Genomic DNA, 25,089 nt, shown 5'->3' on the forward strand with positions numbered 1-25,089 from the left:
AATGTGTTAGCTCTGTAAGGTTAGAGACAATATCTCTCTGCTTCAACAGTATACCGCCGATGCCTAGCACAGAGCCTGACGTGTAAGGGGTGCTCAAGAGATACTCAATGAATGTTTGGATAAATGAATAAATGTGATCCTTTTCAGAAAGCAACCCAGGCATGTCATGCTCTGTATTTGACAAATAAATGACACGTGCAGCCTAAAATCTTTAAGTTATTATGACACCTAAATCTCCACATTCACATAAGTCACTGAAATTTCTTTATAGTAGCTGATTAAAAGCCTTACTCGGCTTTCTAAATAAAGCTTAAGGGGTAAATTTTTATCTCTTTGCAACAAATACAGTCCTAACACTGTTTTTCTAGACCCAGGCCATTCCACATGTTGTGCTGGGGTAGGGAAAGATAAAACATACACAGCCCAGCCTGCACAACAGCAGCTGGGCTCAGCCCCATGACTGTCTGGAGATGGCTCCCAGCTGCCCACAGTTGGAACCCAAACAGGTGGGGCACACAGAGATGAAGGCAGCGTTAGGGAACTCAGACCTTATCCTGTGAGCCTGGGGAGCTGTGGAAGGTTTCCCAGCACAAAAGCAAGACTTCAGAAAGATTAATGAACAGTAATATTTAGGTGGGAATGGAATGGGGAGAGACTGGAGGCTGGGAGACAAGTTGGGAGGGAGGAGCCCTGAGACAACATGGCTGACAGAAACTTGTGGGCTGTGTGATACTTTCCATAGTAGGTCAGTGGACTGGTCAGAGACAGAAGAATCACTGCAGGGAATGAATCAAAGTATAAACAGTATGCAAATATAGTTTAGGTTTTAATCTAACTCCCTTACAAGCCCTCTTCTGTTACTTTATCTTTGAAGTTATTTCCTAAGGCACCAAAGAGGTATTTGTAAAAAAAATAAAAAATAAAGGGAGAAGCCAGTCACAAAAGTTCCCTGTAAATAATCAAGAATGAAGTTCTCACAGCTGTGTAACTTGAAGAGGGAGGTTAAATGGCATTCAGTTTTGTGTGTTCATGGGATGATGCTTGAATGTTGCATGCATACAGCACATGACTTTCTCTGAAACTAAGAAGCTTTGTGTTTCCCTTAAATCTTTGCTTAAGTTGAAAATACTCCTTTTCACATGTTCTGTATCTTGACTCTAGTGGTGATTACATGATGATATTCATTTATCAAAACTTCTCAAAACCTACATTTAAAACTGGTGACTTTGTATGCCTCAATAAAGCTGATTTTTAAAAATTGAATAAATTGAAAACTATCCAGAGATGAATGAATCCAGACAAATAAAAATGCATATGTGTGGTTGCACTTATATAAAACTCTCAAAAATGCAAACTAATCTATAGTGACAGAAAACAGATCAGTGGTTGCTTCATTGAGGCTGGGGTTTTATATTGTGCTATCTATACATAGTGTTATCTATACATACATATATGGCACTATGAGGCTGAGAGACTTTCAGTTAAATATAGCTGAGTTTATCTCCTCCTGTGGAAGCATTATTAAATAGGGAGAGGTGGGGCGGGATAGGGTTGGAGGGAGTATAAATCCACAAAGACAGAAAATTGGAAAGGAGATGTGAGCAAATGAGAAATTTCAGAAAAAGAAATTGAAAGGTGGAAAATGAGTGGAGGAGTAAAATGTGATTTAGAGCAGAGGAAGCTGCTATTGAGAGTCCACAGAGGATGCAGGACTTGAGGTGGTACCAGGTACACTGAAGGTAAGTGAGGTGCAGGGATTGGTTGAAGTTTTTATGTAGATATTAAAGCCCTTTTCCCCATCCTTTGATATCAGGGAGCTACCTTCCACAGGCAACAGGAAGCATGTTCTCCGGAGATAATGAGCAAGAGACACCTAGACAGACTCAGGGACATGAGACATATCTGGGTGAGGTGGGGTTAGGTTAATGGCAGGAGACGGAAACATGCTGATCATGGGGAAGTTCAAGTAATAAAGAGTGGAACCCCCAGCCTTCTTTCTTAGATCTCCTCCCACAAAGACCTTTCTTCCAAATAGCCATCAGGCATATGTCCCCTAGGTAGGAGACTGGAGGCTGCTTCTCTAAAGACAGAACACCTGCACATACTGACATTCGAAGGATCCATTGGGGGAAAGCTGACAGCTGTGCCATAGGCCTGGGAAGTAATTAGCCTGAATGGAGCAGGAGAACTTGAGATTTCTGAGGGGGAGAGTGCCAGGAAAAAAAATGGAACAGAAAGATTATTTGATATATTTTAGTGTCTGGAAAATAATAACAATAGGTGTGTTTGACAAGTCCAATCAAGCGTTTGAATAGATTCATAGGAAACTTTGCAACTGAAAATAACAAGATGATTGTTAACTCCTGGAAAAACAAAAATGTGTTCGAGAAAGGAAACATAATCATAGTAATTACCTGCATCATCAGTGTAATATTTGTATGCTTTTTTGTTATATAAGAAGTGACTGATGATTTAACCCAAAATTGGGAGGATGGGGGGAGAGTAAGTGAGGTCAGAAGTTGTAAGAGAACTAAATTCTCATTGATTAGAACAAGAAATTAGTTTATGTTAAAAGTGATATTTCAAATTAGTGAGAAAGAAATGTCTATTAATAAACAGTGTTGGAATTTCCCAATGCAATTTATTAAAAGCAATATTGGACTCCTGTGTTAATATAAAATCCAGATTAAAATGAATTAATAAACATTAAAAAATAAGGGTTCTTAAAATAACTTCAGAGTAGGAAAATATCTAAGCAGGAGGCAAACTGCAAAAGCCATAAAGACAAATGATGGATAGATTTGACCTCGAAAAAAAAAATAGAGGAGTGAATGACAAGGATCACCACAAATTAAACAGAAGCAACAAACCTGGAAGAAAATATGTGAAACAAATTTAAGAGAGAAAGGATTAATAAAAATTTACACATACAATTTTTAGTAGTTCTGTGTTGTTCTTTTTCAAATCTATTTGATCAGTTTTTAAATACCTTGCTGCTGCTGCTGCTTCTTCTTCTTTTTCTTCTTCTTTTAGTTTCAGAGGTAGAATTTAGTAATTAATCAGTTGTATATAACACCCAGTGTTCATTACATCGAGTGCCCTCCTTAATGCCCATCATGTAGTTACCCCATCCCCCCGCCTCCCCTCCAGCAACCCTCAGTTTGTTTCCTAGAGTTAAGAGTTTCTGATTTCGTCTTATTTTTCCTTCCCTTCCCTTACCCTATGTTCTTCTGTTTTGTTTCTTCACTTCCACATATGAGTGAAATCATATGTAAAATATCTTGCTTCTTAATTATACTTTTGATGTTCTTATTTCTTTAAATATATCAAAGGAACTTATTTTATATTCTGAATCTGATAGTTCTAATCCTATCTGCAGTCTCTGCAGTTCTGACTCTGGTATATTTCATTGCTTCTGCCAATTCTTGCTCATGGCAGCTTGTTCCATGTCCGTGGTATTTTGATTGTGAATTCATGTTTATTGAAAACTTATATGGGTGAACTTTTTGAAAGATGGTTTAAAGTTTTTTTTTTTTTTTTTTTTTTTTTTTTTTTTCCTGGACGTTTGCATTTACTAACCTAATGCCTGAGAGCATTAACTAACCCAGAGCCACTTTTAACAATATTAAGTATGATGAGGTTTTCTTGCGCTACATAGGAATGTAGGTTCTGGTTTCCACCCTGCCTGAGGGTTGAGCTTGTAGTTGGCAATTCTCAAGGAAGACATTTTTCCCTCCTTCACTTCCCACTACTCTGTAAGTCTTGCAAATCTGATCATGTTACTTCCCCTGCTTAAAACACCATAGATTAACTCATTTCTTGGGTCTTAGCTTAAACATTACTTCCTTATGATTGCCTCCTCTAAATTGCCTGCTCCCAAACTAGATCAGGTCCCCAATTCATGCTCTTAGAGCACCTTCTACTTCTCTCTGTAGACATTCATAACAATTGTAATTGATTATTTGTGTAATATTTCAATGAAATAGTAAACTTCTTCATCACTGGCTATAAACTATGTTGTTGGGGACCATGTCAATCATCTTCACTGCTGTATCTTCAACATCTAACTTAGGGTCTGGTGTGTATTTGTTGAATAAATAAAAAATAAACAAACTTACAGTTTGGGGAATATTACATAGGGTAGCAAATGTAGTTCCCAGCTCTGTCATGTTCTAGCCCTATAAATATCTCTCTCAGTTGCTCACTTATAAAATAGAATTGGTAACACTTACCTCATGGGATTTTTGTACGTGTTACAAATGATGTATCTAAAGAACTACAAAATTGGGGCGCCTGGGTGGCTCAGTCCTTAAGTGTCTGCCTTTGGCTCAGGTCATGATCCCAGGGTCCTGAGATTGAGCCCCGCATCGGGCTCCCTGTCCACGGGAAGCCTGCTTCTCCCTCTCCTACTCCCCCTGCTTGTGTTCCCTCTCTCACTGTGTGTCTCTGTCAAATAAATAAAATCTTAAAAAAACCCCAAAAAACTACAAAATGGCTCTTGGCAATGATAGATCCTCGATAAGTGGTAGCTTTTATTATTATTTGCCAGCTATTCCTAAGTTCTAGGAAATTGTGCCAACCAATTATTTTGAGCATACTCATATAGCCACTTCAAATAGGGAGTAATGTGAAGAGCTTTTAGCCCACAGTGAATCACTGCATCAATATGATAATTAATGGATTATTCCAGAAATTGGATTTCAAGATAATATAGACTTAAAACTCAATAATATTGCTTTCTTTTTTTAAATTTTTTTTATTATTTTTATTCTTATGTTAATCCCCATACATTACATCATTAGTTTTAGATGAAGTGTTCCATGATTCATTGTTTGTGCATAACACCCAGTGCTCCATGCAGAATGTGCCCTCCTCAATACCCACCACCAGGCTAACCCATCCTCCCACCCCCCTCCCCTCTAGAACCCTCAGTTTGTTTTTCAGAGTCCATCATCTCTCATGGTAAGTCTACCCCTCCGATTTCCCCCGCTTCATTCTTCCCCTCCCGCTATCTTCTTCTTCTTCTTCTTCTTTTTTTTTCTTAACATATATTGCATTATTTGTTTCAGAGGTACAGATCTGAGATTCAAGTCTTGCACAATTCACAGCGCTTACCAGAACACATACCCTCCCCAGTGTCTATCACCCAGTCACTCCATCCCTCCCACCCCACCCCCCACTCCAACAACCCTCAGTTTGTTTCCTACAATTAAGAATTCCTCATATCAGTGAGATCATATGATACATGTCTTTCTCTGTTTGACTTATTTCACTCAACATAATACCTTCCAGTTCCATCCACGTCGTTGCAAATGGCAAGATCTCATTCCTTTTGATGGCTGCATAATATTCCATTGTATATATATACCACTTCTTCTTTATCCATTCATCTGTCGATGGACATCTTGGCTCTTTCCACAGTTTGGCTATTGTGGACATTGCTGCTATAAACATCGGGGTGCACGTACCCTTTCGGATCCCTACTTTTGTATTTTTGGGGTAAATACCCAGTAGTGCAATTGCTCTATTTTCATATGGTAGCTCTATTTTCAACTTTTTGAGGAACCTCTATACTGTTTTCCAGAGTGGCTGCACCAGCTTGCATTCCCACCAACAGTGTAGGAGGGTTCCCCTATCTCCGCATCCCCGCCAACACCTGTCGTTTCCTGACTTGTTAATTTTAGCCATTCTGAATGGTGTGAGGTGGTATCTCATTGAGGTTTTGATTTGGATTTCCCTGATGCCAAGCGATATTGAGCACTTTTTCATGTGTCTGTTGTCCATTTGGATGTCTTCTTTGGGAAAATGTCTGTTCATGTCTTCTGCCCATTTCTTGATTGGATTCTTTGTTCTTTGGGTGTTGAGTTTGATGAGTTCTTTATAGATTTTGGATACTAGCCCTTTATCTGATATGTCATTTGCAAATAGCTTCTCCCATTCTGTCGGTTGTCTTTTGGTTTTGTTGACTGTTTCCTTTGCTTTGCAAAAGCTTTTTATCTTGATGAAGTCCCAATAGTTCATTTTTGCCCTTGCTTCCCTTGCCTTTGGCGGTGTTTCTAGGAAGAAGTTGCTTCGGCTGAGGTCAAAGAGGTTGCTGCCTGTGTTCTCCTTTAGGGTTTTGATGGACTCCTGTCTCACATTGAGGTCTTTCAACCATTTGAAGTCTATTTTTGTGTGTGGTGTAAGGAAATGGTCCAGTTTCATTCTTCTGCATGTGACTGTCCAATTTTCCCAACACCATTTGTTGAAGAGACTGTCTTTGTTCCCTTGGACATTCTTTCCTGCTTTGTCAAAGATGAGTTGACCATAGAGTTGAGGGTCCATTTGTGGGCTCTCTATTCTGTTCCATTGATCTATGTGTCTGTTTTTGTGCCAGTACCATGCTGTCTTGATGATGACAGCTTTGTAATAGAGCTGGAAGTCCGGAATTGTGATGCCACCGGCTTTGCTTTTCTTTTTCAACATTCCTCTGGCTATGTGGGGTCTTTTCTGGTTCCATACAAATTTTAGGATTATTTGTTCCATTTCTTTGAAAAAAGTGGATGTGTAGATTGCTCTAGGTAGCATTGACATCTTCACAATATTTGTTCTTCCAATCCATGAGCATGGAACGTTTTTCCATTTCTTTGTGTCTTCCTCAGTTTCTTTCATGACTATTTTATAGTTTTCTGAGTACAGATCCTTTGTCTCTTTGGTTAGATTTATTCCTAGGTATCTTATGGTTTTGGGTGCCATTGTAAATGGGATCGACTCCTTAATTTCTCTTTCTTCTGTCTTGTTGTTGGTGTATAGGAATGCCACTGACTTCTGTGCATTGATTTTATATCCTGCCACTTTACTGAATTTCTGTATGAGTTCTAGCAGTTTGGAGGTGGAGTCTTTTGGGTTTTCCACATAAAGTATCATATCATCTGCAAAGAGTGAGAGTTTGACTTCTTCTTTGCCGATTTGGATGCCTTTGATTTCTTTTTGTTGTCTGATTGCTGTGGCTAGGACTTCCAATACTATGTTGAATAGCAGTTGTGATAGTGGACATCCCTGCCGCGTTCCTGACATTAGGGGGAAAGCTCTCAGTTTTTCCCCATTGAGAATGATATTTGCTGTAGGTTTTTCATAGATGGCTTTTATGATATTGAGGTATGTACCCTCTATGCCTATACTCTGAAGAGTTTTGATCAAGAAAGGATGCTGTACTTTGTCAAAAGCTTTTTCTGCATCTATTGAGAGGATCATATGATTCCTGTTCTTTCTTTTGTTAATGTATTGTATCACACTGATTGATTTGCGGATGTTGAACCAACCTTGCAGCCCAGGGATAAATCCCACTTGGTCGTGGTGAATAATCCTTTTAATGTACTGTTGGATCCTATTGGCTAGTATTTGGGTGAGAATTTTTGCATCCATGTTCATCAGGGATATGGGTCTGTAATTCTCCTTTTTCATGGGGTCTTTGTCTGGTTTTGGGATCAAGGTAATGCTGGCCTCATAAAATGAGTTTGGAAGTTTTCCTTCCATTTCTATTTTTTGGAACAGTTTCAGAAGAATAGATATTAATTCTTCTTGAAATGTTTGGTAGAATTCCCCTGGGAAGCCATCTGGCCCTGGGCTTTTGTTTTTTGGGAGATTTTTGATGACTGCTTCAATTTCCTTAGTGGTTATAGGTCTGTTCAGGTTTTCTATTTCTTCCTGGTTCAGTTTTGGTAGTTGATACATCTCTAGGAATGCATCCATTTCTTCCAGATTATCTAATTTGCTGGCATAGAGTTGCTCATAATATGTTCTTAGAATTGTTTGTATTTCTTTGGTGTTGGTTGTGATCTCTCCTCTTTCATTCATGATTTTGTTGATTTGGGTCATTTCTCTTCTCTTTTTGATAAGTCTGGCCAGGGGTTTATCAATCTTGTTAATTCTTTCAAAGAACCAGCTCCTAGTTTCGTTGATCTGTTCTACTGTTCTTTTCGTTTCTATTTCATTGATTTCTGCTCTGATCTTTATGATTTCTCTTCTCCTGCTGGGTTTAGGCTTTATTTGCTGTTCTTTCTCCAGCTCCTTTAGGTGTAGGGTTAGGTTGTGTACTTGAGACCTTTCTTGTTTCTTGAGAAAGGCTTGCATTGCTATATACTTTCCTCTTAGGACTGCCTTTGCTGCATCCCAAAGATTTTGAACAGTTGTGTTTTCATTTTCATTGGTTTCCATGTATTTTTTTAATTCTTCTTTAATTTCCTGGTTGACCCATTCATTCTTCAGTAGGATGCTCTTTAGCCTCCATGTATTTGAGTTCTTTCCGACTTTCCTCTTGTGATTGAGTTCTAGTTTCAAAGCATTGTGGTCTGAAAATAGGCAGGGAATGATTCCAATCTTTTGGTACTGGTTGAGACCTGATTTATGACCTAGGATGTGATCTATTCTGGAGAATGTTCCATGGGCACTAGAGAAGAATGTGTATTCCGTCGCTTTGGGGTGGAATGTTCTGAATATGTCTGTGAAGTCCATTTGGTCCAGTGTGTCATTTAAAGTCTTTATTTCCTTGTTGATCTTTTGCTTAGACGATCTGTCCATTTCAGTGAGGGGGGTGTTAAAGTCCCCCACTATTATTGTATTGTTGTCGATGTGTTTCTTTGCTTTTGTTATTAATTGCCTTATATAATTGGCTGCTCCCATGTTAGGGGCATAGATATTTACAATTGTTAGATCTTCTTGTTGGATAGACCCTTTAAGTAGGATATAGTGTCCTTCCTCATCTCTTATTACAGTCTTTCGTTTAAAATCTAATTTGTCTGATATAAGGATTGCCACCCCAGCTTTCTTTTGGTGTCCATTAGCATGGTAAATGGTTTTCCACCCCCTCACTTTCAATCTGGAGGTGTCTTTGGGTCTAAAATGAGTCTCTTTCAGACAGCATATCGATGGGTCTTGTTTTTTAATCCAGTCTGATAGCCTGTGTCTTTTGATTGGGGCATTGAGCCCATTTACATTCAGGGTAACTATTGAAAGATAGGAATTTAGTGCCATTGTATTGCCTGTAAGGTGACTGTTACTGTATATTGTCTCTGTTCCTTTCTGGTCTATGTTGCTTTTAGGGTCTCTTTTTGCTTAGAGGACCCCTATCAAGATTTCCTGTAGGGCTGGTTTTGTGTTTGCAAATTCCTTTAGTTTTTGTTTGTCCTGGAAGCTTTTTATCTCTCCTTTTATTTTCAATGACAGCCTAGCTGGATATAGTATTCTTGGCTGCATATTTTTCTCATTTAGTGCTCTGAATATATCCTGCCAGTCCTTTCTGGCCTGCCAGGTCTCTGTGGATAGGTCTGTTGCCAATCTAATGTTTCTACCCTTGTAGGTTACATATCTCTTCTCCCGAGCTGCTTTCAGGATTTTCTCTTTGTCTATGAGACTATTAAGTTTTACTATTAGATGTCGGGGTGTTGACCTATTTTTATTGATTTTGAGAGGGGTTCTCTGTGCTTCCTGGATTTTCATGCCTGTTTCCTTCCCCAAATTAGGGAAGTTCTCTGCTATAATTTGCTCCATTATACCTTCTGGCCCTCTCTCTCTTTCTTCTTCTCCTGGGATCCCAATTATTCTAATGTTGTTTCGTCTTATGGTATCGCTTCTCTCTCGAATTCTGCCCTCGTGATCCAGTAGTTGTTTATCTCTCTTTTTCTCAGCTTCTTTATTTTCCATCATTTGGTCTTCTATATTACTGATTCTCTCTTCTGCCTCATTTATTCTAGCAGTTAGCGCCCCCATTTTTGATTGCACCTCATTAATAGCCTTTTTGATTTCTACTTGGTTGGATTTTAGTTCTTTTACTTCTCCAGAAAGGGTTTCTCTAATAACTTCCATATTTTTTTCAAGCCCAGCTAGTATCTTTAAAGTGATGATTCTGAACTCTAGATCTGACATCGTACTAATGTCCATATTGAGTAGGTCCCTGGCAGTCGGTACTACCTCTTGTTCTTTTTGTTGAGGTGATTTTTTCTGTCTTGTCATTTTGTGCAGAGGAGAATAGATTAATGAGAGAACAAAATGCTAGCAGAGTAACAATGTCCTCAGAAAATATACTCTAAACAAATCAGAAAAGACCTGAAGCAGTGGAAAAAGAAATGGAAAGAGAGAAAAAAGAAAAAGAAAAAAAAAAGAAAAAGATAAAGATAAAAACAAACAAACACAAACAAAACAAAACAACAACAACAACAAAAAAACCAGAATGTGATCAAATATGATCAGGCTGGTATATAGATCAGTGCCACACACTAGATTTGGGGTGTATTTTGGTCTTTTAGAAGAAAGTGCCTCCCAAAATTTTAAAGAAAGAAAAACTTATATATGTACAAAAATAAGGGTTGATATGATGAAGGGATGGAATATGACTGTAAAGATGGAAATTATAAAAAATTTTATAAAAGGAATTGATAAGTTGTTTGAAAAAAGAAAGAAGAGGATTTAAAAAAAGAAAAAAGGAAAAAAAAGGGAGAGAATGTGATCAGGCAGGGGAATAGAAAACACCATATACTAGAGATTTAGGGTATATATATATATATATATATTTTAAAGATTTTATTTATTTATTTGAGAGAGAGAATGAGACAGAGAGAGAGAGAGCACGAGATGGGGGAGGGTCAGAGGGAGAAGCAGACTCCCTGCCGAGTAGGGAGCCTGATGCGGGACTCGATCCCGGGACTCCAGGATCATGACCTGAGCCGAAGGCAGTCGCTTAACTAACTGAGCCACCCAGGCGCCCAAGATTTAGGGTATATTTTAATCTGTTAGAAGAAACTATCTCAAAATTTTAAAGAGAGAACAACTTATATATATATGCCAAAAATACGGGTAACTACTATGAAGGGATAGAATATGACTCTAAAAATGAAAAATAAAAATGTTTTTTTAAAAAAAGGGATTGATAAGATGTTGGTTGAAAAAGGGAAAAAGAAAAATTCAAAAAAAAAAAAAGACAGTTAAAAAAAATTAACTTTGAGAGACTAAAGAATCATGGTAAAAAAGCCGTGAATTCTATGTGCAGTAGTCCCCTAGCACTGGAGTTCTGCCGTTCTCATTGATCGGTAAACTTGGTCCTGCTGGCTGTTCTCGCTGATCTTCTGGGGAGGGGCCTGTTGCCGTGGTTTCCAAATGTCTCTGCCGGAGGCGGAATTGCCCCGCCCTTACCCCCTCCCGGCTAAGTAATCTGCTCGGGTTTGCTCTCTGGGCTTTTGTTCCCTGCGAGCTTTCCCTACAGCTTTGGAGGCGGAGAGTGAAAATGGCGGCCTCCCAATCTCCGCCCTGGAGGAGCCGGGAACTCGGGGCCCCACTCCTCAGTGAGCCCCCAGAGAAAAGCTGTCAGTCACTCCCGTCTCCCCGGTCTCCGGCCGCACTCCGTGCTCACCCGGTCTGTGACCGCGTGTTTCTATCTCTGGCACCCGACCCCGGGTGGAGTCTCCAAACCCAGCAGATCCCTGTAGTGCACTCCTGCGTGGCTCCTCCCCGGGGAGGAAGGTGAGTCTCCCCAGATCTGCCGCTTGTTGGGTCCCTGCTGGGGGAGCAGTGGCCCGACTGTGCCGCGGATCACGGTTTATGGCAACCCCAAGCTGAGAGCCCGCGCCTGGGCTCTGCCTCTGCAGCCGGCTTCCCTGCTCTGTTACCTGGGAGCTCTGCCACACTCAGGCACCCCTGTTCTTTCTGTGACCCCAACGGTCCTGAGACCACACTGTCCCGGAGGGTTCCACCCCCTGCTTAGCCACCAGAGTGACGTCCCTCAGCGGAGCAGACTTTTAAAAGTTCCGATTTTGTGCTCCGTGGCTCTATCACTTGCCAGAAGCGGCCGACGGAGGCCCCTCCCCCGCCGTCTATCCTCCCGAATATTGCCTGGGATTCACTTCTCCGCACGTCCTACCTTCCAGAAAGTGGTCGCTTTTCTGATGAGAGAGTTGTTGCTCTTCTTTTCTTTGATCTCCTATTGAGTTTGTAGGTGTTCAGAATGGTTTGATCCCTATCCAGCTGAATTCCTGAGAGGAGAGGAAATCCAGGTCTCCTACTCCTCTGCCATCTTGCTCCGCCCCCCCCAATAATATTGCTTTCAAAAATAAGTCAGCATGATGGTTTCATGGGTGCATACATATGTCAAAATTTATTAAGTTGTACACTTTATTATTTTTTTTAAGATTTTATTTATTTGAGAGAAAGAGCACACAAGCAGGGAGAGGGGCAGAGGGAGAGGGAGAAGCAGTCTCCCCACCGAGCAGGGAGCCCAACTGGGGCTCGATCCCAGGACCCTGAGATCATGGCCTGAGCTGAAGACAGATGCTTAACTGAGCCATCCAGGCGTCCCTAAGTTGTACACTTTTTTTTTTTTAAAAGATTTTATTTATTTATTTGAGAGAGAGAGAGCACAAGAGAGGGGAGCGGGAGAGGGAGGAGCAGACTCCCCGCTGAGCAGGGAGCCCGATGCGGGACTTGATCCCGGGACTCCAGGATCATGACCTGAGCCAAAGGCAGTCGCTTAATCACCTGAGCCACCCAGGCGCCCCCTAAGTTGTACACTTTAAATATGTTCAGTTCATTATATGTCAATTATCCCACAATAGGACTTTTTTAAATAAAAAAAATTAAGCCATCAACAATGAGTGGAATGAAATGCATGTAATAGCTCTATTATTTAGGATGAAGTTTGATTCATTTCATTTTTTTTTAACCAAGAATCTATTTTTTTGGCTTCAATTTAAGAACAATTTAATTGTTTCTCACATAGTCCTTTTTCTTTCCATTGAGGTTTGCATGCGCTACAGTTTGACAAATGTCAGTGCCCTCACTGCTGAAACTCCACTCCTCAAATGTAAATATTTGCTGAAGGTTAATCTTACTTTAACAGATTAACCTTCAAAAGGAAATTTATTTCTGTTTCAGAATGAACTGTTTTTAAAATATTTATATTTATAATGATGCCTTGCAAAATGTGCATAATGTCACTTTTTTTTTTTTTAAGCTGGCATCCTTCACAGATCTGACTGATGAACTTGGGCCTCTTTCTGAAGAGTGACTAGTTAAGTATGGTTAATGAATATAAGTATCCACACATTCGACAGTCTGTATTTCTGCTACTGTTAAGGCAACAACAATTGGTGTATCATTTGCTTATTAACATCCATCCAGTACACCCTAACTTGGTGTTAGTGGTGTTATTGGAAGACCTGTGGACAAAACCCCAGGGCCTAGATCTGAAAGGTGAGCAAGAACAGGTGTGGGTCAGCTAGGAGGTGATGCTTCTGTGAATTTGGTGAACAACTATGAGATAGATTGTTTTGGTTTGTGTTTCCCCAAAAACAGATCCTGAGATAAGAATGTGGGACACAGGTAGTTTATTTAGGACGTGATCTCAGGAAGCACAAATGAGGAAGTGGGGGAAGTGGATGGGAAAGGGAGAAATGCCAGTAAAGGGTGATGAATGAATGAGTTACTGCTGTGTAAAGCTGGGGCACAATCTCACTAGGGACCCTCTGAGGAGTCATTTGAATAAGCTTCAAAATTATCCCACCGACAGATAGGTTAAGCTGGAGTATTTATCTGCAGATTCATATCCTCACTGTCTGAAGGATGCCCTGGAAAGTGGGGGCATTAATTACACACACACACACGCACACACACACATGTGGACTGAGCAAGCTCCTGCTGGCTAAAGAAAGTCCTCAGACAGATATACCAAAGAGATGCCACCCATTGAGATAGAAAGCTGGCTGTGTGCATGGAAACTGCCCATCCCAGAGATGGGGGACTATGAGCTGGGACATCAGCATCATCTGCTACACGGAGGCTTTGGGATCTTGAAGTGATAGAATAGCAACATTAGGTGTTAATGAATGTGTAGCAGCATGGTTAAAGCCACGGGTTTATAAATTCTGGAGGAGAAATTTCCCTTACCACTTTTCCAGAGTGAAATAAAATTGAGGAAATGCACAATTAGCTGGTCAGTTCAGTAGACTTTTCAGTTGTTTTGTATCCTATAGATAGGTGATTCAGCAGCATTAGTGTCACCTGGAAATCTGTTAGGAATGCAAATTCCCAGGGCCCACCCCAACTCTATTAAATCAGAAACTCTGGACACAGGACCCAGAAATCTGTGACAAGCCCCATAGGTGATCCTAATACACACTCAGCTTGGGGAGCTTCAGCTGGAGGTAAAACACTGTCCTGAGAGACTTAACTCTTGTCCCACAGGGTTGTGGACTGAGTGTGGAGAGAACCATCTGGTGTCTGATCTTAGTTGGGTGTGAAAATGGACAAATTATGTGATCTTTATGGGTCTTTTCCAATATATAAAATGAGAAGTTTGGACTAGTATACTGGAGTTTCAAAAAAAAATTGTAAACAGAGGAATACTTTCTTCCAAAGAAATTTTATTTGAAACATTAGTATATGAGACATGAAAACAGAGCTCCTTTTTTTTTTTTTTTTAATGTTATTTATTTGAGAGAGAGAGAGCAGGGGAGAGAAGGAGCAGGGGAAGGGGCAGAAGGGGAGGGAGAAGTAGTCTCCGCTGAACAGGGAGCCCTACGTGGGGCACGATCACGGGACTCCCGGATCATGACCTGAGCCAAAGGGAGACGCTTAACTAACTGAGCCACCCAGGCACACAACAGAGCTCCTTGACTGGGATATTATCCCAGGATCCTGTCTTCTCAATTTCCCTATGGTGGCTTCCTAAGCATCACTATGGACCTTTGGGGTTCTAAGAAGTGTAGTTTGAGAACCGCAGCAACAAGAAGACCTTCAAGGGCCCTCTACAATATGATCTAAGACATCAGGCAGACTTAACCACAGTTTACCTGCTGATGATAGCTCTGAGATAGACCTGTGATCACAAACCTTGGATTCAAAGCCTGGCTGAACTGCTACTAGCAGGGTGACCATGAGCAAGTCTCAAAGCTCCCATGGCTTCCAGGGCATCCTCATTTCTAACCTGAAGTTAATGCCAATTCTTGTTATATCTGCCATACAGGGCTGTTGACAGGAGCAAATGAAATCATGTATGTGAATATACTTTATAAGTTGCTAAATCCTGTCTAATTGGAAGGGATTGTTATGGGAGAAATTATCCTTCCAGGTAGTTTTCCTTTGTAACTGGTGCCAAAGATAAGTAGAGACAGAGAGTGTAGATAGTGAAATAGTCTGTAGTGTTTCCTTTATCTTCGAGGGATGCAAATGTAATTTTCCTTTTTAATTAAAACCTGTTTACCAGGAAGTATCATTTTAAATAAAATGATGCTTAAGCAGAGACTTGATTTAACCTGTTGACTAATTCTATGAAGCTTGTAAAAATAATGTTTGGGGTAATACTATCTAAAGAGATAATTAGGGGCACCTGAGTGACTCAGTCAGTTAAGCATCTGCCTTCGGCTCAGGTCATGATTTCAGGGTCCTGGGATCGAGTCCTGCATCGGGCTCTCTGCTCAGCAGGGAGCCTGCTTCTCCCTCTCCCTCTGCCTGCCATTCCCCTTGCTTATGCTCTCTCTCTCTCTGTGTCAAATAAATAAATAAAATCTTTTAAAAATAAATAAATAAAGAGATAATTAGTGTTTCTTAACAATTTACTGCCCACATACTAATAGGGAGAGCCAATTTTGGAATATGTTGACTTAGCATTTGTAGCTGCTTGCACATTCAGAAAAATTTTAGTGCATCATTACCTCATATTTATTTGGCTTTTTTTTTTTTTTTTAATCATCAGACAGGTGTTCCAGGAGAGATTCATGCATCCACCACAGAAATGCCTGAGATATACCAGGTAGCATGTTTTATGGCTGTGTTTTGTCATCAGTGAAGTCGTGAATAATTTCTTATGGAACTTTTGGAAGATTATCTACTAGTAATATCAAATATAGTTCCTGGGGTTAGAAGGTAGTCTGATTTAAGACCTATTTTTTTTTTTTCCTAAACCTTTAGGGTGGCAGGTCAGGATGATATCTGAAACTGTTATCATAAGAAACAGATATCTGCCAATAACTCTGTATAGCCACTTTGAAGGCTGCTATCACATGGACCTACCAACATTTTCTAAGTGTGTCTCACTTTGCACTTCCTTCACATTTTCCCCATTACTTGGATTTTCAGCCTCACATTTTTGTACACCAATCAGAACACCCTGAGAAGGAATCAACGTGGACTGGATGAGGATATGCTCACAACCACCCCATATTTGGATGGAGGGGCTATCAGCATTCCTGCACCTTCGAGCCGGAGAAGCAGCGGTGGGGCAAGGCTCCTGCACATGTGCTTATTCACTTCTTGAACAAAGAGACATGCGGTATTGACTACTGATCAGGCACAGTGCTGGGCACAGTGAGCAGAGCAAACAGGCCTTTGCTGGGATCTGCAGGTTACTGAGGAGTCAGGCAGGCAGGAATGGAGTGGGAAGCCAAGGAGACATGAAGAGGAGCAGAGAGTGTTTCAAGCAGAGAGAAGAGTATATAGAAAGGCCCAGAAGAGAGAGCATGGCATTTTCTGAGGACTGAAGAAAAGTCCACAATGGCTAAACCATAGGGAGTCACATGGATAGTGAGATGAGCTAGTGGCAGGTCAAGGAAGATCTTGTCAGCCTGGGCCTCCTACTCCTCATTTGTGTAACAATAGGACTGGTGCAGAGCAGTGCTTCTCAAACTGTCCTGTGGAACCAAGGGGGTTCCACCCAGGAGCCTCAGAGGGCCTTGGGGTGGAAGGGAATGGCTCTGGGCTCCAGCTTTTGTTTCAGTAAGAGCAGCTTCATTCATATCCATTTCAAATGTTGGAGATCCAATAGTGTTAGAAAATAGGGTTCCACGGATTAAAAAGTGATTGAAAACTACCAAGTCCCCTCTAGGTCTGACATCTTCGGATAATAGGATTCTGTGCTGCCCCCCTTGAGAGAAGGCTATCCAGGTTACTAGGGGTGTGAGCGTATTGTCTCCTGAGGAGTGGCCCATTCCTTACTGAAAACACACAGGATTGTGGTGTGGGCAAAAGGTTCTGGGACTTCCTGTTGACTTTTTCACAGAACTTTCCAAAACAGTCCCTGAAATTTCTACTTTCCCATCTTGACTGACGTCTCTTTATGTTGGCAGGTCAGAGGAACCTTCCAGCAAGCCTCTTATCTGCTTTCCTAAGGAGCCAGTGTGTTGTAATGCTGGGTCCCCCTCAGGCTATACCCACACAAGGATACATCCACCTACAGTGAAAGAGCGTGAGCCCGAGAATGAGGACCAACCTCTCCTAAAATGAGAACTCACTCCCTGTCTTACCCATAAGTGGCACTGTAAGTACTGGTTGAATTGTCTGCTTTCTTTTTCTTCCAGACTCTTGTTCTTTAGACTTTGACTCTATAGACCAGCATAACCCATTTTAGCTTCTCACTTACCTGAGTCCCCTGGACTTGGCTTCTTGCCTCCTTGACCTCTTGCCTTCAAGTCCAGGCTGAGGCTCAACCTTTGCTCACACATCCATGGAATCTCTGCACTATTCCTGCCCAGTCAGATTGGGGTCCCCGCTCCTCTGAAGCAGAGCAGCCTGGCCCTCTGCTCAAACCCTGAGAGACAGTGGTCACAATTTAAGGAATCTGTTTGGATACTCACTGATGGCTCCTGCCAGCACCCCCCTCCATCCCTCCTAGCTGGAGCCATGAGAAGCCACCCACCAGGAGACTCAGACTTCTGTATTCCTCCAGTCAATCTTGACTGAGCAGTGCTTCTTCAAGTTTAATGTGCAGACAAATCATCTGGGAATCAGACCAAAGTGGATATCTGATATTTGGGTCTGGAGTGGGGTCAGAGAGCCTACATTCCTAAGAAGTTCCCAAGTCATGTCAGTGGTTCATGAGCTTCACTTTGAGCAGTAAAATGAGAACATGTAGACTAGTGACCTCAGCCTCACCTGGAGATAGGACCTGGAATGCAATGTTTTCCCCCATTTGTTAGCAATCAGTTATCAAACACTCTCTCTCTTTGTAGTCCTTGCTGTGCTGCTAAGATCCTTTCTTTGCTTTCAAGGATAGAAGAAAAACCTATATATTTGGGGCCTCTATACTTTATAAAGCTTCATTCTCACAACATCCCTGTACAATTCCTGTTTTATACCTGAGGAACCTACATCTCAGAGAAGTTAAGTAGCTTGGCAAAGGTTTTGCTAATGGGAAATGACAGCCCAGATTCCAGCTTACTTCTCTGGCTCTGAGCTTCATGCTTTCTGGGATATCTCAACCATCTCTTCCTTAATTTTCTTGTGTTGTCAAAATCCATACAGTTCGGCTTCTGCCTTAGCTTCCTTGCCTAACACTTTAGTTTCTGGCTTTCTGGCTTAGGCTGAGCCCTGCTCCAAACCCCAGCCAGCTTGGCTGGTGATCACATATCCAGCTCTTCCCAGTCCCTCCTCACCCGTCCATCTCCTCACTGGGATTCAGCTACAGATAGTCCAGTTGCCTGGAAACACAAAGCATTGCTCCATGTTGCAAAACAGCTTCTAGGAACTAGAATGTTTCCTTTCCTCTATAACTCACCCTCATGGTGCTTTGAAGTTTCAGACTCAGCTTCAAGCACTTCGGAAAGTAAATAAGCTACAAAATAGACACGGTGAAGAAAGGAGAAAGTGGCATGAATTTATGCAAATTTCATTCTCTGACCTCTTAAGCCCAGAGCTGTATTCCTAATGGTCCAGGCATCCTTCTAGGGATAGATGTAGCAGCTAGTAGAGCTCATGATTTGACTTGTCCCAAACCCTATCTCTGCTCTGCTGAGGCTTTGGGGTGAGCAGAAAGAGTGGGGCAGAGTCTGGGGGAGTTGTCTGCATGGGATGGATGTTACCTAGACCGCAGAAGCTCTGGTCTGTGGGTCATGGCTTTGACTTCTCCTGGGGCTCCCCACTCCCTCCCCACCTGCCCCTCTTAGCCAGGCCAGCTTTAGGCTAGGAGCTGACTTCCTATTGGCTCATTTACTCCCATTTAATTACCCCATGCAGGGGGAGGGAAAATATTTGCTAGTTCTTCAACTGCTTCATCTTACTTAGAGTGGCAGAATTGAGCAAGAATTAGAAATTGAAAGGTGTCATGGTCCATTCTTACTGATGCAATGTTCTCTCTCTTTGTTATTCAGGGTAACCCATTCTACCCCAAGACACTATGACTTTCAGTGAAAAATCTTTAACAGAATTTTGTAAACCATTCCCCGTGCTCAGACTGACACTTTCGATAATCATAAACTGGACTTCAGGCAATCTTCTGTCGGCCCTATATCATTTTAAGTGACATCTGTTACTTGTTTGAGTGTTCTCCCCTCTGCCCACATACCCAGAGGATGGCAACTCCTACCCAACCCAAGCCCAAGTTAGTCAGGGGCCTTCTGACCCTCTGACTGCGTGTAGCTGGGTCCTCGATCCATATTCCCGGGTCCTCTTCCCCTCGACACCGTGTGGCCACTTTAACCACACCTCCCGCAGCAGCTCTGTAAGTCCCCAAAACTCCTTCTGCCCTCGCCCGCAATTGGACAAAATGTAAACATGTTCATTGTCAGCGGTGTGGTAACTTGCCGTTTCCTTTAATTCAAAGTTCGAGTCCCCCCTCAGGGTTTGCCATGGTTTCTGTGCAAGTCCCAGAGTTGCTTTTTGTTTACTCTGAGCATGCAGATGGCAGACGGAGCTTCAGCCGGACTAACCACAGCATCCTGTAGTCGGCATGTAGCGTTTACATGCATCATCTTGAAAACCTTTGAGTGTTCTTTGGTCTAGTGCCCTAAGAAGTATGCCAAAGTAAAATTTCAAAGCTTTGCATCAATATTTTCCTTTTGGGTCTAGAAATTTTGTGATCAAATGCCATAGCTTTTTTACCTCCAATGGTGACTGTAATTTTTGGCAATCATCAGGCATTCTTTGTTGCAAACTCTTTTGAAACCAGTGGCAAATGCTTAGTAGCATTGATAGTATTGACCAAAGATTAGTTTGGAAATTTAATAAAAGGGAAAAATAAATTACTTAATGGTCTAAAACATGACTTAGCTTTATTTTTACCTTCTCTTAAGTCTACATGCTATTTCTTATCTTAGAAAATTTTAAATGATCTTAGCATAGGATATGTCTGATTACAAACTTTACATGCTGACAGATGAAAGCCTATTTTATTGTTGGTGAACACAAGCAGATAACGTGTTTGGCACTCTATTAAAGGTTACTGCCACAACTTGGAAGATACTCTAGGACACTAAATATTTTCTGATCACTCATCAGTTTTTCATTCATTCAACTAATATATAGCTAGTGCTTACTATGTGCCAGAAATTGTTCTGTATTGTAGGTCTTAAAATGATGAAAAAGGTAGACAACATTTCTGCCTATGTGAAGCTCATATCCTAGTGGTGGCTCAAATGTTTGTTAATTGAATAAGTAAATGAATGAATGTGGGTGCAGGGAGGGAGGAGGCTGGGGTTGGGTTGGATGCTTGCTACTTTCTCTCCTCAGATTTCTACTTACCTCCACATCCTAAGCCATGGGCCAGCTCTACCTCAATCTGAGCCTAGCTCTAGTTTCTAAGTGGGAGCCTTAGACTGACCTAGCTGGCAAATCGGATCTCAGGGATTGGGGCATAGCAGCAGGAATTTTCAGACAGGGGTGGTGCTCAAAACCAAGCAGGCAACAAGGTTGGGGTACAGAATTTATCTGGTTCGGATCAGGACCATGATTGGGAGGAAGAGACTGGCGGGAGAAGGTCAAAGGGTCAGGGATTCAGGGTTGGGTCTCTGCGTGGCAGAGTAACTAAAGTGCAAAGCAAGGAGTTAAGGAAAGTTCGAGTCTTACGGAAAGGCAAGCATGTTCCTGACAAAGGGTTAGGGGCAAGGCTGTAATTTGGTGGGCACGTGGGTGCACACTAAACCCAACCTATATTAGTACTAATTCCAGACTCTTTAAGTGGGGGTCTGAACCATTGATCTGGCAGTCGGGTTAGGGCCGAGACTCATAGAGAAGATGGGTTCAAAGAGCAAACCTTGAGAGGAGACAGAGGAGGGTGTGAATTCCAGCTCTGCTACCTTGGGCAAATTGCCTCACCTCTGAGCCCTAGTCTCCTTACTTGTAAAATGGAGTTGGTAACAGCTACTTCACCTGGATGTGGCGAGGATTAAATGATGACTTTGGGAGGACTTTGAGGCTTCTTCAAAAAGAAGACAAGTGTTTGAGCAGCTAGGGCTCTCCCTGAGGCCCAAGTGGAGAGGGGGCGATGGTCAGCAGCCCAGCGCTGGTGTGGCTGGCTCTGGGGCCACAGGAGTCATTCAGGTTTGGCAGCTGGAGAGCAATAATAGCCAGTGGGCGTGCTCTTCCCCGGGGTCTGGGGGAGCACTAGGGCGTTGGCTCATGTGTATGTAGTTCTCATATTTGTCACACGCTTGTGTGTATATAGTTCTCGTATTTGCCATGGCTCTGCCAGGAGCTCATAGCTTCTGAATCTCAAGTCAGTGCATCTCCTTCCTTCAAGCTCAAGCAGTGATGACCAAAAATTGAAAAAACAACAACAACAACAACAAACACAAACACACACATATATGTATAGATAGATATGTATAGATATAGATATAGATATAGATATAGATATAGATATAGATATAGATATAGATATAGATGTAGATACATAGGTATCGATCTCCCTGTTGCTAAGTCCAATCCACATACCAACTTTGGACTTAACCTTTCATTCTTCTGCTCAGAAGTCTTTCATTGCTCCTTACTTTTAATTGCATCATCTGCTTAATTTTCTAGGCCTTTTATAATCTGATTTCAAGTTATTAGCCACTCAGCTCTCTTGCTTCCTCATATCCCCCTTCTCTGTCCCACCCAGGCCCGTGCCTCTCAATTACAGGTTCTCCTTTCTTTTGGATGTCTCACCTCCACTTGCTCCTGTTGTTGTTCTTCTCTTAAAAATGCTACTCTGTCTTCCACCTGGCTCGGGTCTCACCTTACCCTTGAAGCCCTTTTTGACTCTTGGAATGCTTAGAGATCTCCATATCCCTGAACTCCTGTGATACTTAATAGTTTAGAATATATCAAGTTTCACAAACTCTAAGATGCCATCGACTGAAGATGCACCATTATTTTATGTACCATTAGGAAGACCCTTCTAATAAAACTGGCAACTATAAAATGTAAGGTACATCCTTATTTCGGAAAGGTTAAGCTGTGAAAAAGTTTGTTTTAGGCTCAGTGAAATGCTGTAATTATTTAGTGCTATATATTGTTCATAATTATGATGGACATTACCACTGTTTTATAACTGCCTGTTTATTTTCTGACTCCTCCATTAGAATGTATACTTCATGAAGACAGATTTCATGCCTGGCTCATTCACTGTTGCAGCCCTAACCATCCAGCACAGTGTCTGGTCCTCAATAAATGACCGAATAAATGACTCCTAACCTGAATGGAAAGTTCCTCAAAGGCAGGGATAAGGTATTACGTGCTTATGTATAGTTATTTTAAAAATTGACATGTAATATACATATAGTAAAGTGCACTAATCTTAAGTGTACAGATTAAAGTCTTTTTATATATGTATATATCTACATTATAACATTGAAATTAAGATATAGAGCATTTTCCTATAGTACTTTTCCCAAGGCTGAGGAAATAGGAGCTATCCATCAGTATTTATCTATACTCATTGATTGATTAAATGGTCTCCAGCTACCCTTGTATATAGCTCAGTTTCAATTCACTCCTGTTTATCCTGGTTCAATGGTTCTCAAATTCTCTCCTGCATCAGAATCACCTACAAGGCTTGTAGAAACACAGATTACTGGGCCCCACCCCTGGACTTTCTGATTTAGAAGGTCTGTGGTAGAGCCTGAGAACTTGCTTTTCAAACAGGTAATGTTGATGTGGTTCTAGTGAGGTTGGGAGGGAGGGTCTTCCCAAGAGTATTAAATGTCTCCCAAGTCAGGTGCTTATTCTAATCGGGGGTTCTTTACCTTTTCTTTGTGACAGACAGCCTGGGAGGTGTGGTAAAGCACATGTACTCCTAAGAAGAATATTTCTAAATGGAATAAAATAAAAAACCTAGGACTACAAAGCAAAACAATTGTTCAAATTATTTTAAAATTATTTTATAATTGCAATATTTACAGTATCTACAAGTCATCTGTATTGTATGAAACATTTGTGGTTTCCATTGGTGGTAAGCTCACACACCTACTCATAACACTATTGTGGTTGTTGCTTACATTTATAACTGAAGGAAATGACAAACTGCAGATAGAAGTTAGTGAAAATAAAGAGCCTCGGTTAGGAATCCTTGCCCTGGTGCTATCTGAAATGAGATGCTCTACCTCTGGCCCTGGGTGAAGATCCAAAGAATTCAAGTCTGTGTCATTCAGTGTTATTAACTAAATGACTTCTATGTGGAGACACTGTGATAGATGCTCAATATTCAGAGAGGAGTAAGCCACTTTCTCCTTCCTTATTCACAAATGTCCCATTTGGGTGAGGGAAGATCAAAATATAAGCTGATAATTAAAGTGGAGTGTGATATATGCAGAAAGGGAAGTATGCACAAAGCACAGAAGAAAAGAATGGAACGATACATGCAGGAACATGAGAAATGGGGGTAAGAGCTCTGTTAATTAGAACTCAGTTGAATGGAAGGTGTGGCAGTAGACTATGACACTGGTGGTCCCCAATGAAACAGTCCTCCAGATCCTCAGGCTCCCCCATATTGACTCTGAACTTGGCCACAAAACTTACTTTGGCCAAAGGAACAATAGCCAATGTGACACGAATGTTTGCACAAATGCTTGCTTGCTTCTTGTAATGTTTGGGCTTCTGCTGCCATGGAAGGATTCTGGGCTTAGATTACTGAATGAGGAGAGGTCATGTGGACCACAGCCCTGGAGAAGGAGAGGCCACCTTCAATGTTTCAGCCTCAGCTGAGCACTCGGCTGAATGCAGTGGCGTAAGGAAGCCCAGTCGGAGTGAGAAGCAGCAGAACCACCAACCCACAGAATCATGAGAAATAATAAATTGTTTTCACCACTGTGTTTTAAAGTGGTTTGCTACACACGAATAGGTAACTCAAACAGTCGTTTTTATCTCTTTACAATTTTTCCTCTCCTATTTGGCTTTTTAAAATGCAGAGGGCAAAACACCCTGTGAAATATGCCAATGCAGAGATTCTTCTGCAAACAAATAAGCACGATTTCCAGAGAAGCTTCCAGTATTTTATACATTTAAATCTTTTAAGATCTATGGCTAGAAAACAGATCTAATTATGACGCTAGTAAATTGAATTGCTGATCTTCAGAGAATGATTACTTTAAAATCATAAACTCCTAAATCCTGGAATTTTCAGCAGGAAGAGATCTTGGGATCTCTGCACCCTAACCTCTTAACTTCATTTTATTTTTAAGTTTATTTATCTTTTTTAGTAATCTCTACACCCAGCGTGGGGCTAAAACTCATGACCCTGAGATCAAGAGTCACATGCTCCTCTGACTAAGCCAGCCAGGCATCCCCTAACCTCTTAATTTTAGAGGTAAGGACACCAAGGTGTGAGAGGTTAAAGCTACAGAGTATTTTGTTAGTAGGGTCCAGAGGGGAAACCAAATCTTCTGACTTCTGATCTTCTAGTAAGTAAGAAATAGCAATTTGTGGATTATCACTTCCATTATTTTATTTTTGCAGTAGGCAAAGTGGATATTTTTATCCTTTCTAATTTTGTGGGTTAGATTAAAAAAGACCTGCTTATTTCACATAACTCATAACACCAGGACTAGACTGTGGGTCTTATATCCCCTGGGCCAGGGCTTTTTCATTATATCAGGCTGCCTGTGATGTTCAGCATAAAACACAAGGAAATAAATTAATATATTTTTGAAAGAGAATCAGCAGTAGACATCTGGTTCATCTCTGAATTTCTTATAGCCGTGTACCATGTACATAATGTGTCACTCAATAAATATTTGTAATATGAAATGAATATATGAATGAATAACTGAATAAACAAGGGATAGGACGAGATTATGTTTTATTTTTACCAGGCATTCCATTCTTTTTTTTTTTTTTTAAAGATTTTATTTATTTATTTGAGAGAGAGAGAATGAGAGA

The 25,089-nt window shown here is 41.2% G+C and overlaps 1 protein-coding gene across 1 annotated transcript in view; it reads left to right on the plus strand.

Moving 5' to 3' along the window:
* The window catches only part of SYTL2 (synaptotagmin like 2), a 198,963-nt gene that overhangs the window by 52,697 nt on the left and 121,177 nt on the right, over window positions 1-25,089 (plus strand). The window contains exons 5-8 of the mRNA XM_064576812.1: window positions 12,980-13,036; window positions 15,719-15,775; window positions 16,102-16,294; window positions 17,088-17,278. The gene's annotated coding sequence lies outside the window, so the exon portion shown is untranslated. The remainder of the gene's footprint in view (window positions 1-12,979; window positions 13,037-15,718; window positions 15,776-16,101; window positions 16,295-17,087; window positions 17,279-25,089) is intronic.

The sequence above is a fragment of the Mirounga angustirostris genome, unplaced genomic scaffold (assembly GCF_029215605.1).
Source record: "Mirounga angustirostris isolate CCGP_5_RB_7025 unplaced genomic scaffold, mMirAng1.0.hap1 SCAF_13, whole genome shotgun sequence".
In the NCBI taxonomy this organism is placed as follows: Eukaryota; Metazoa; Chordata; class Mammalia; order Carnivora; family Phocidae; genus Mirounga; species Mirounga angustirostris.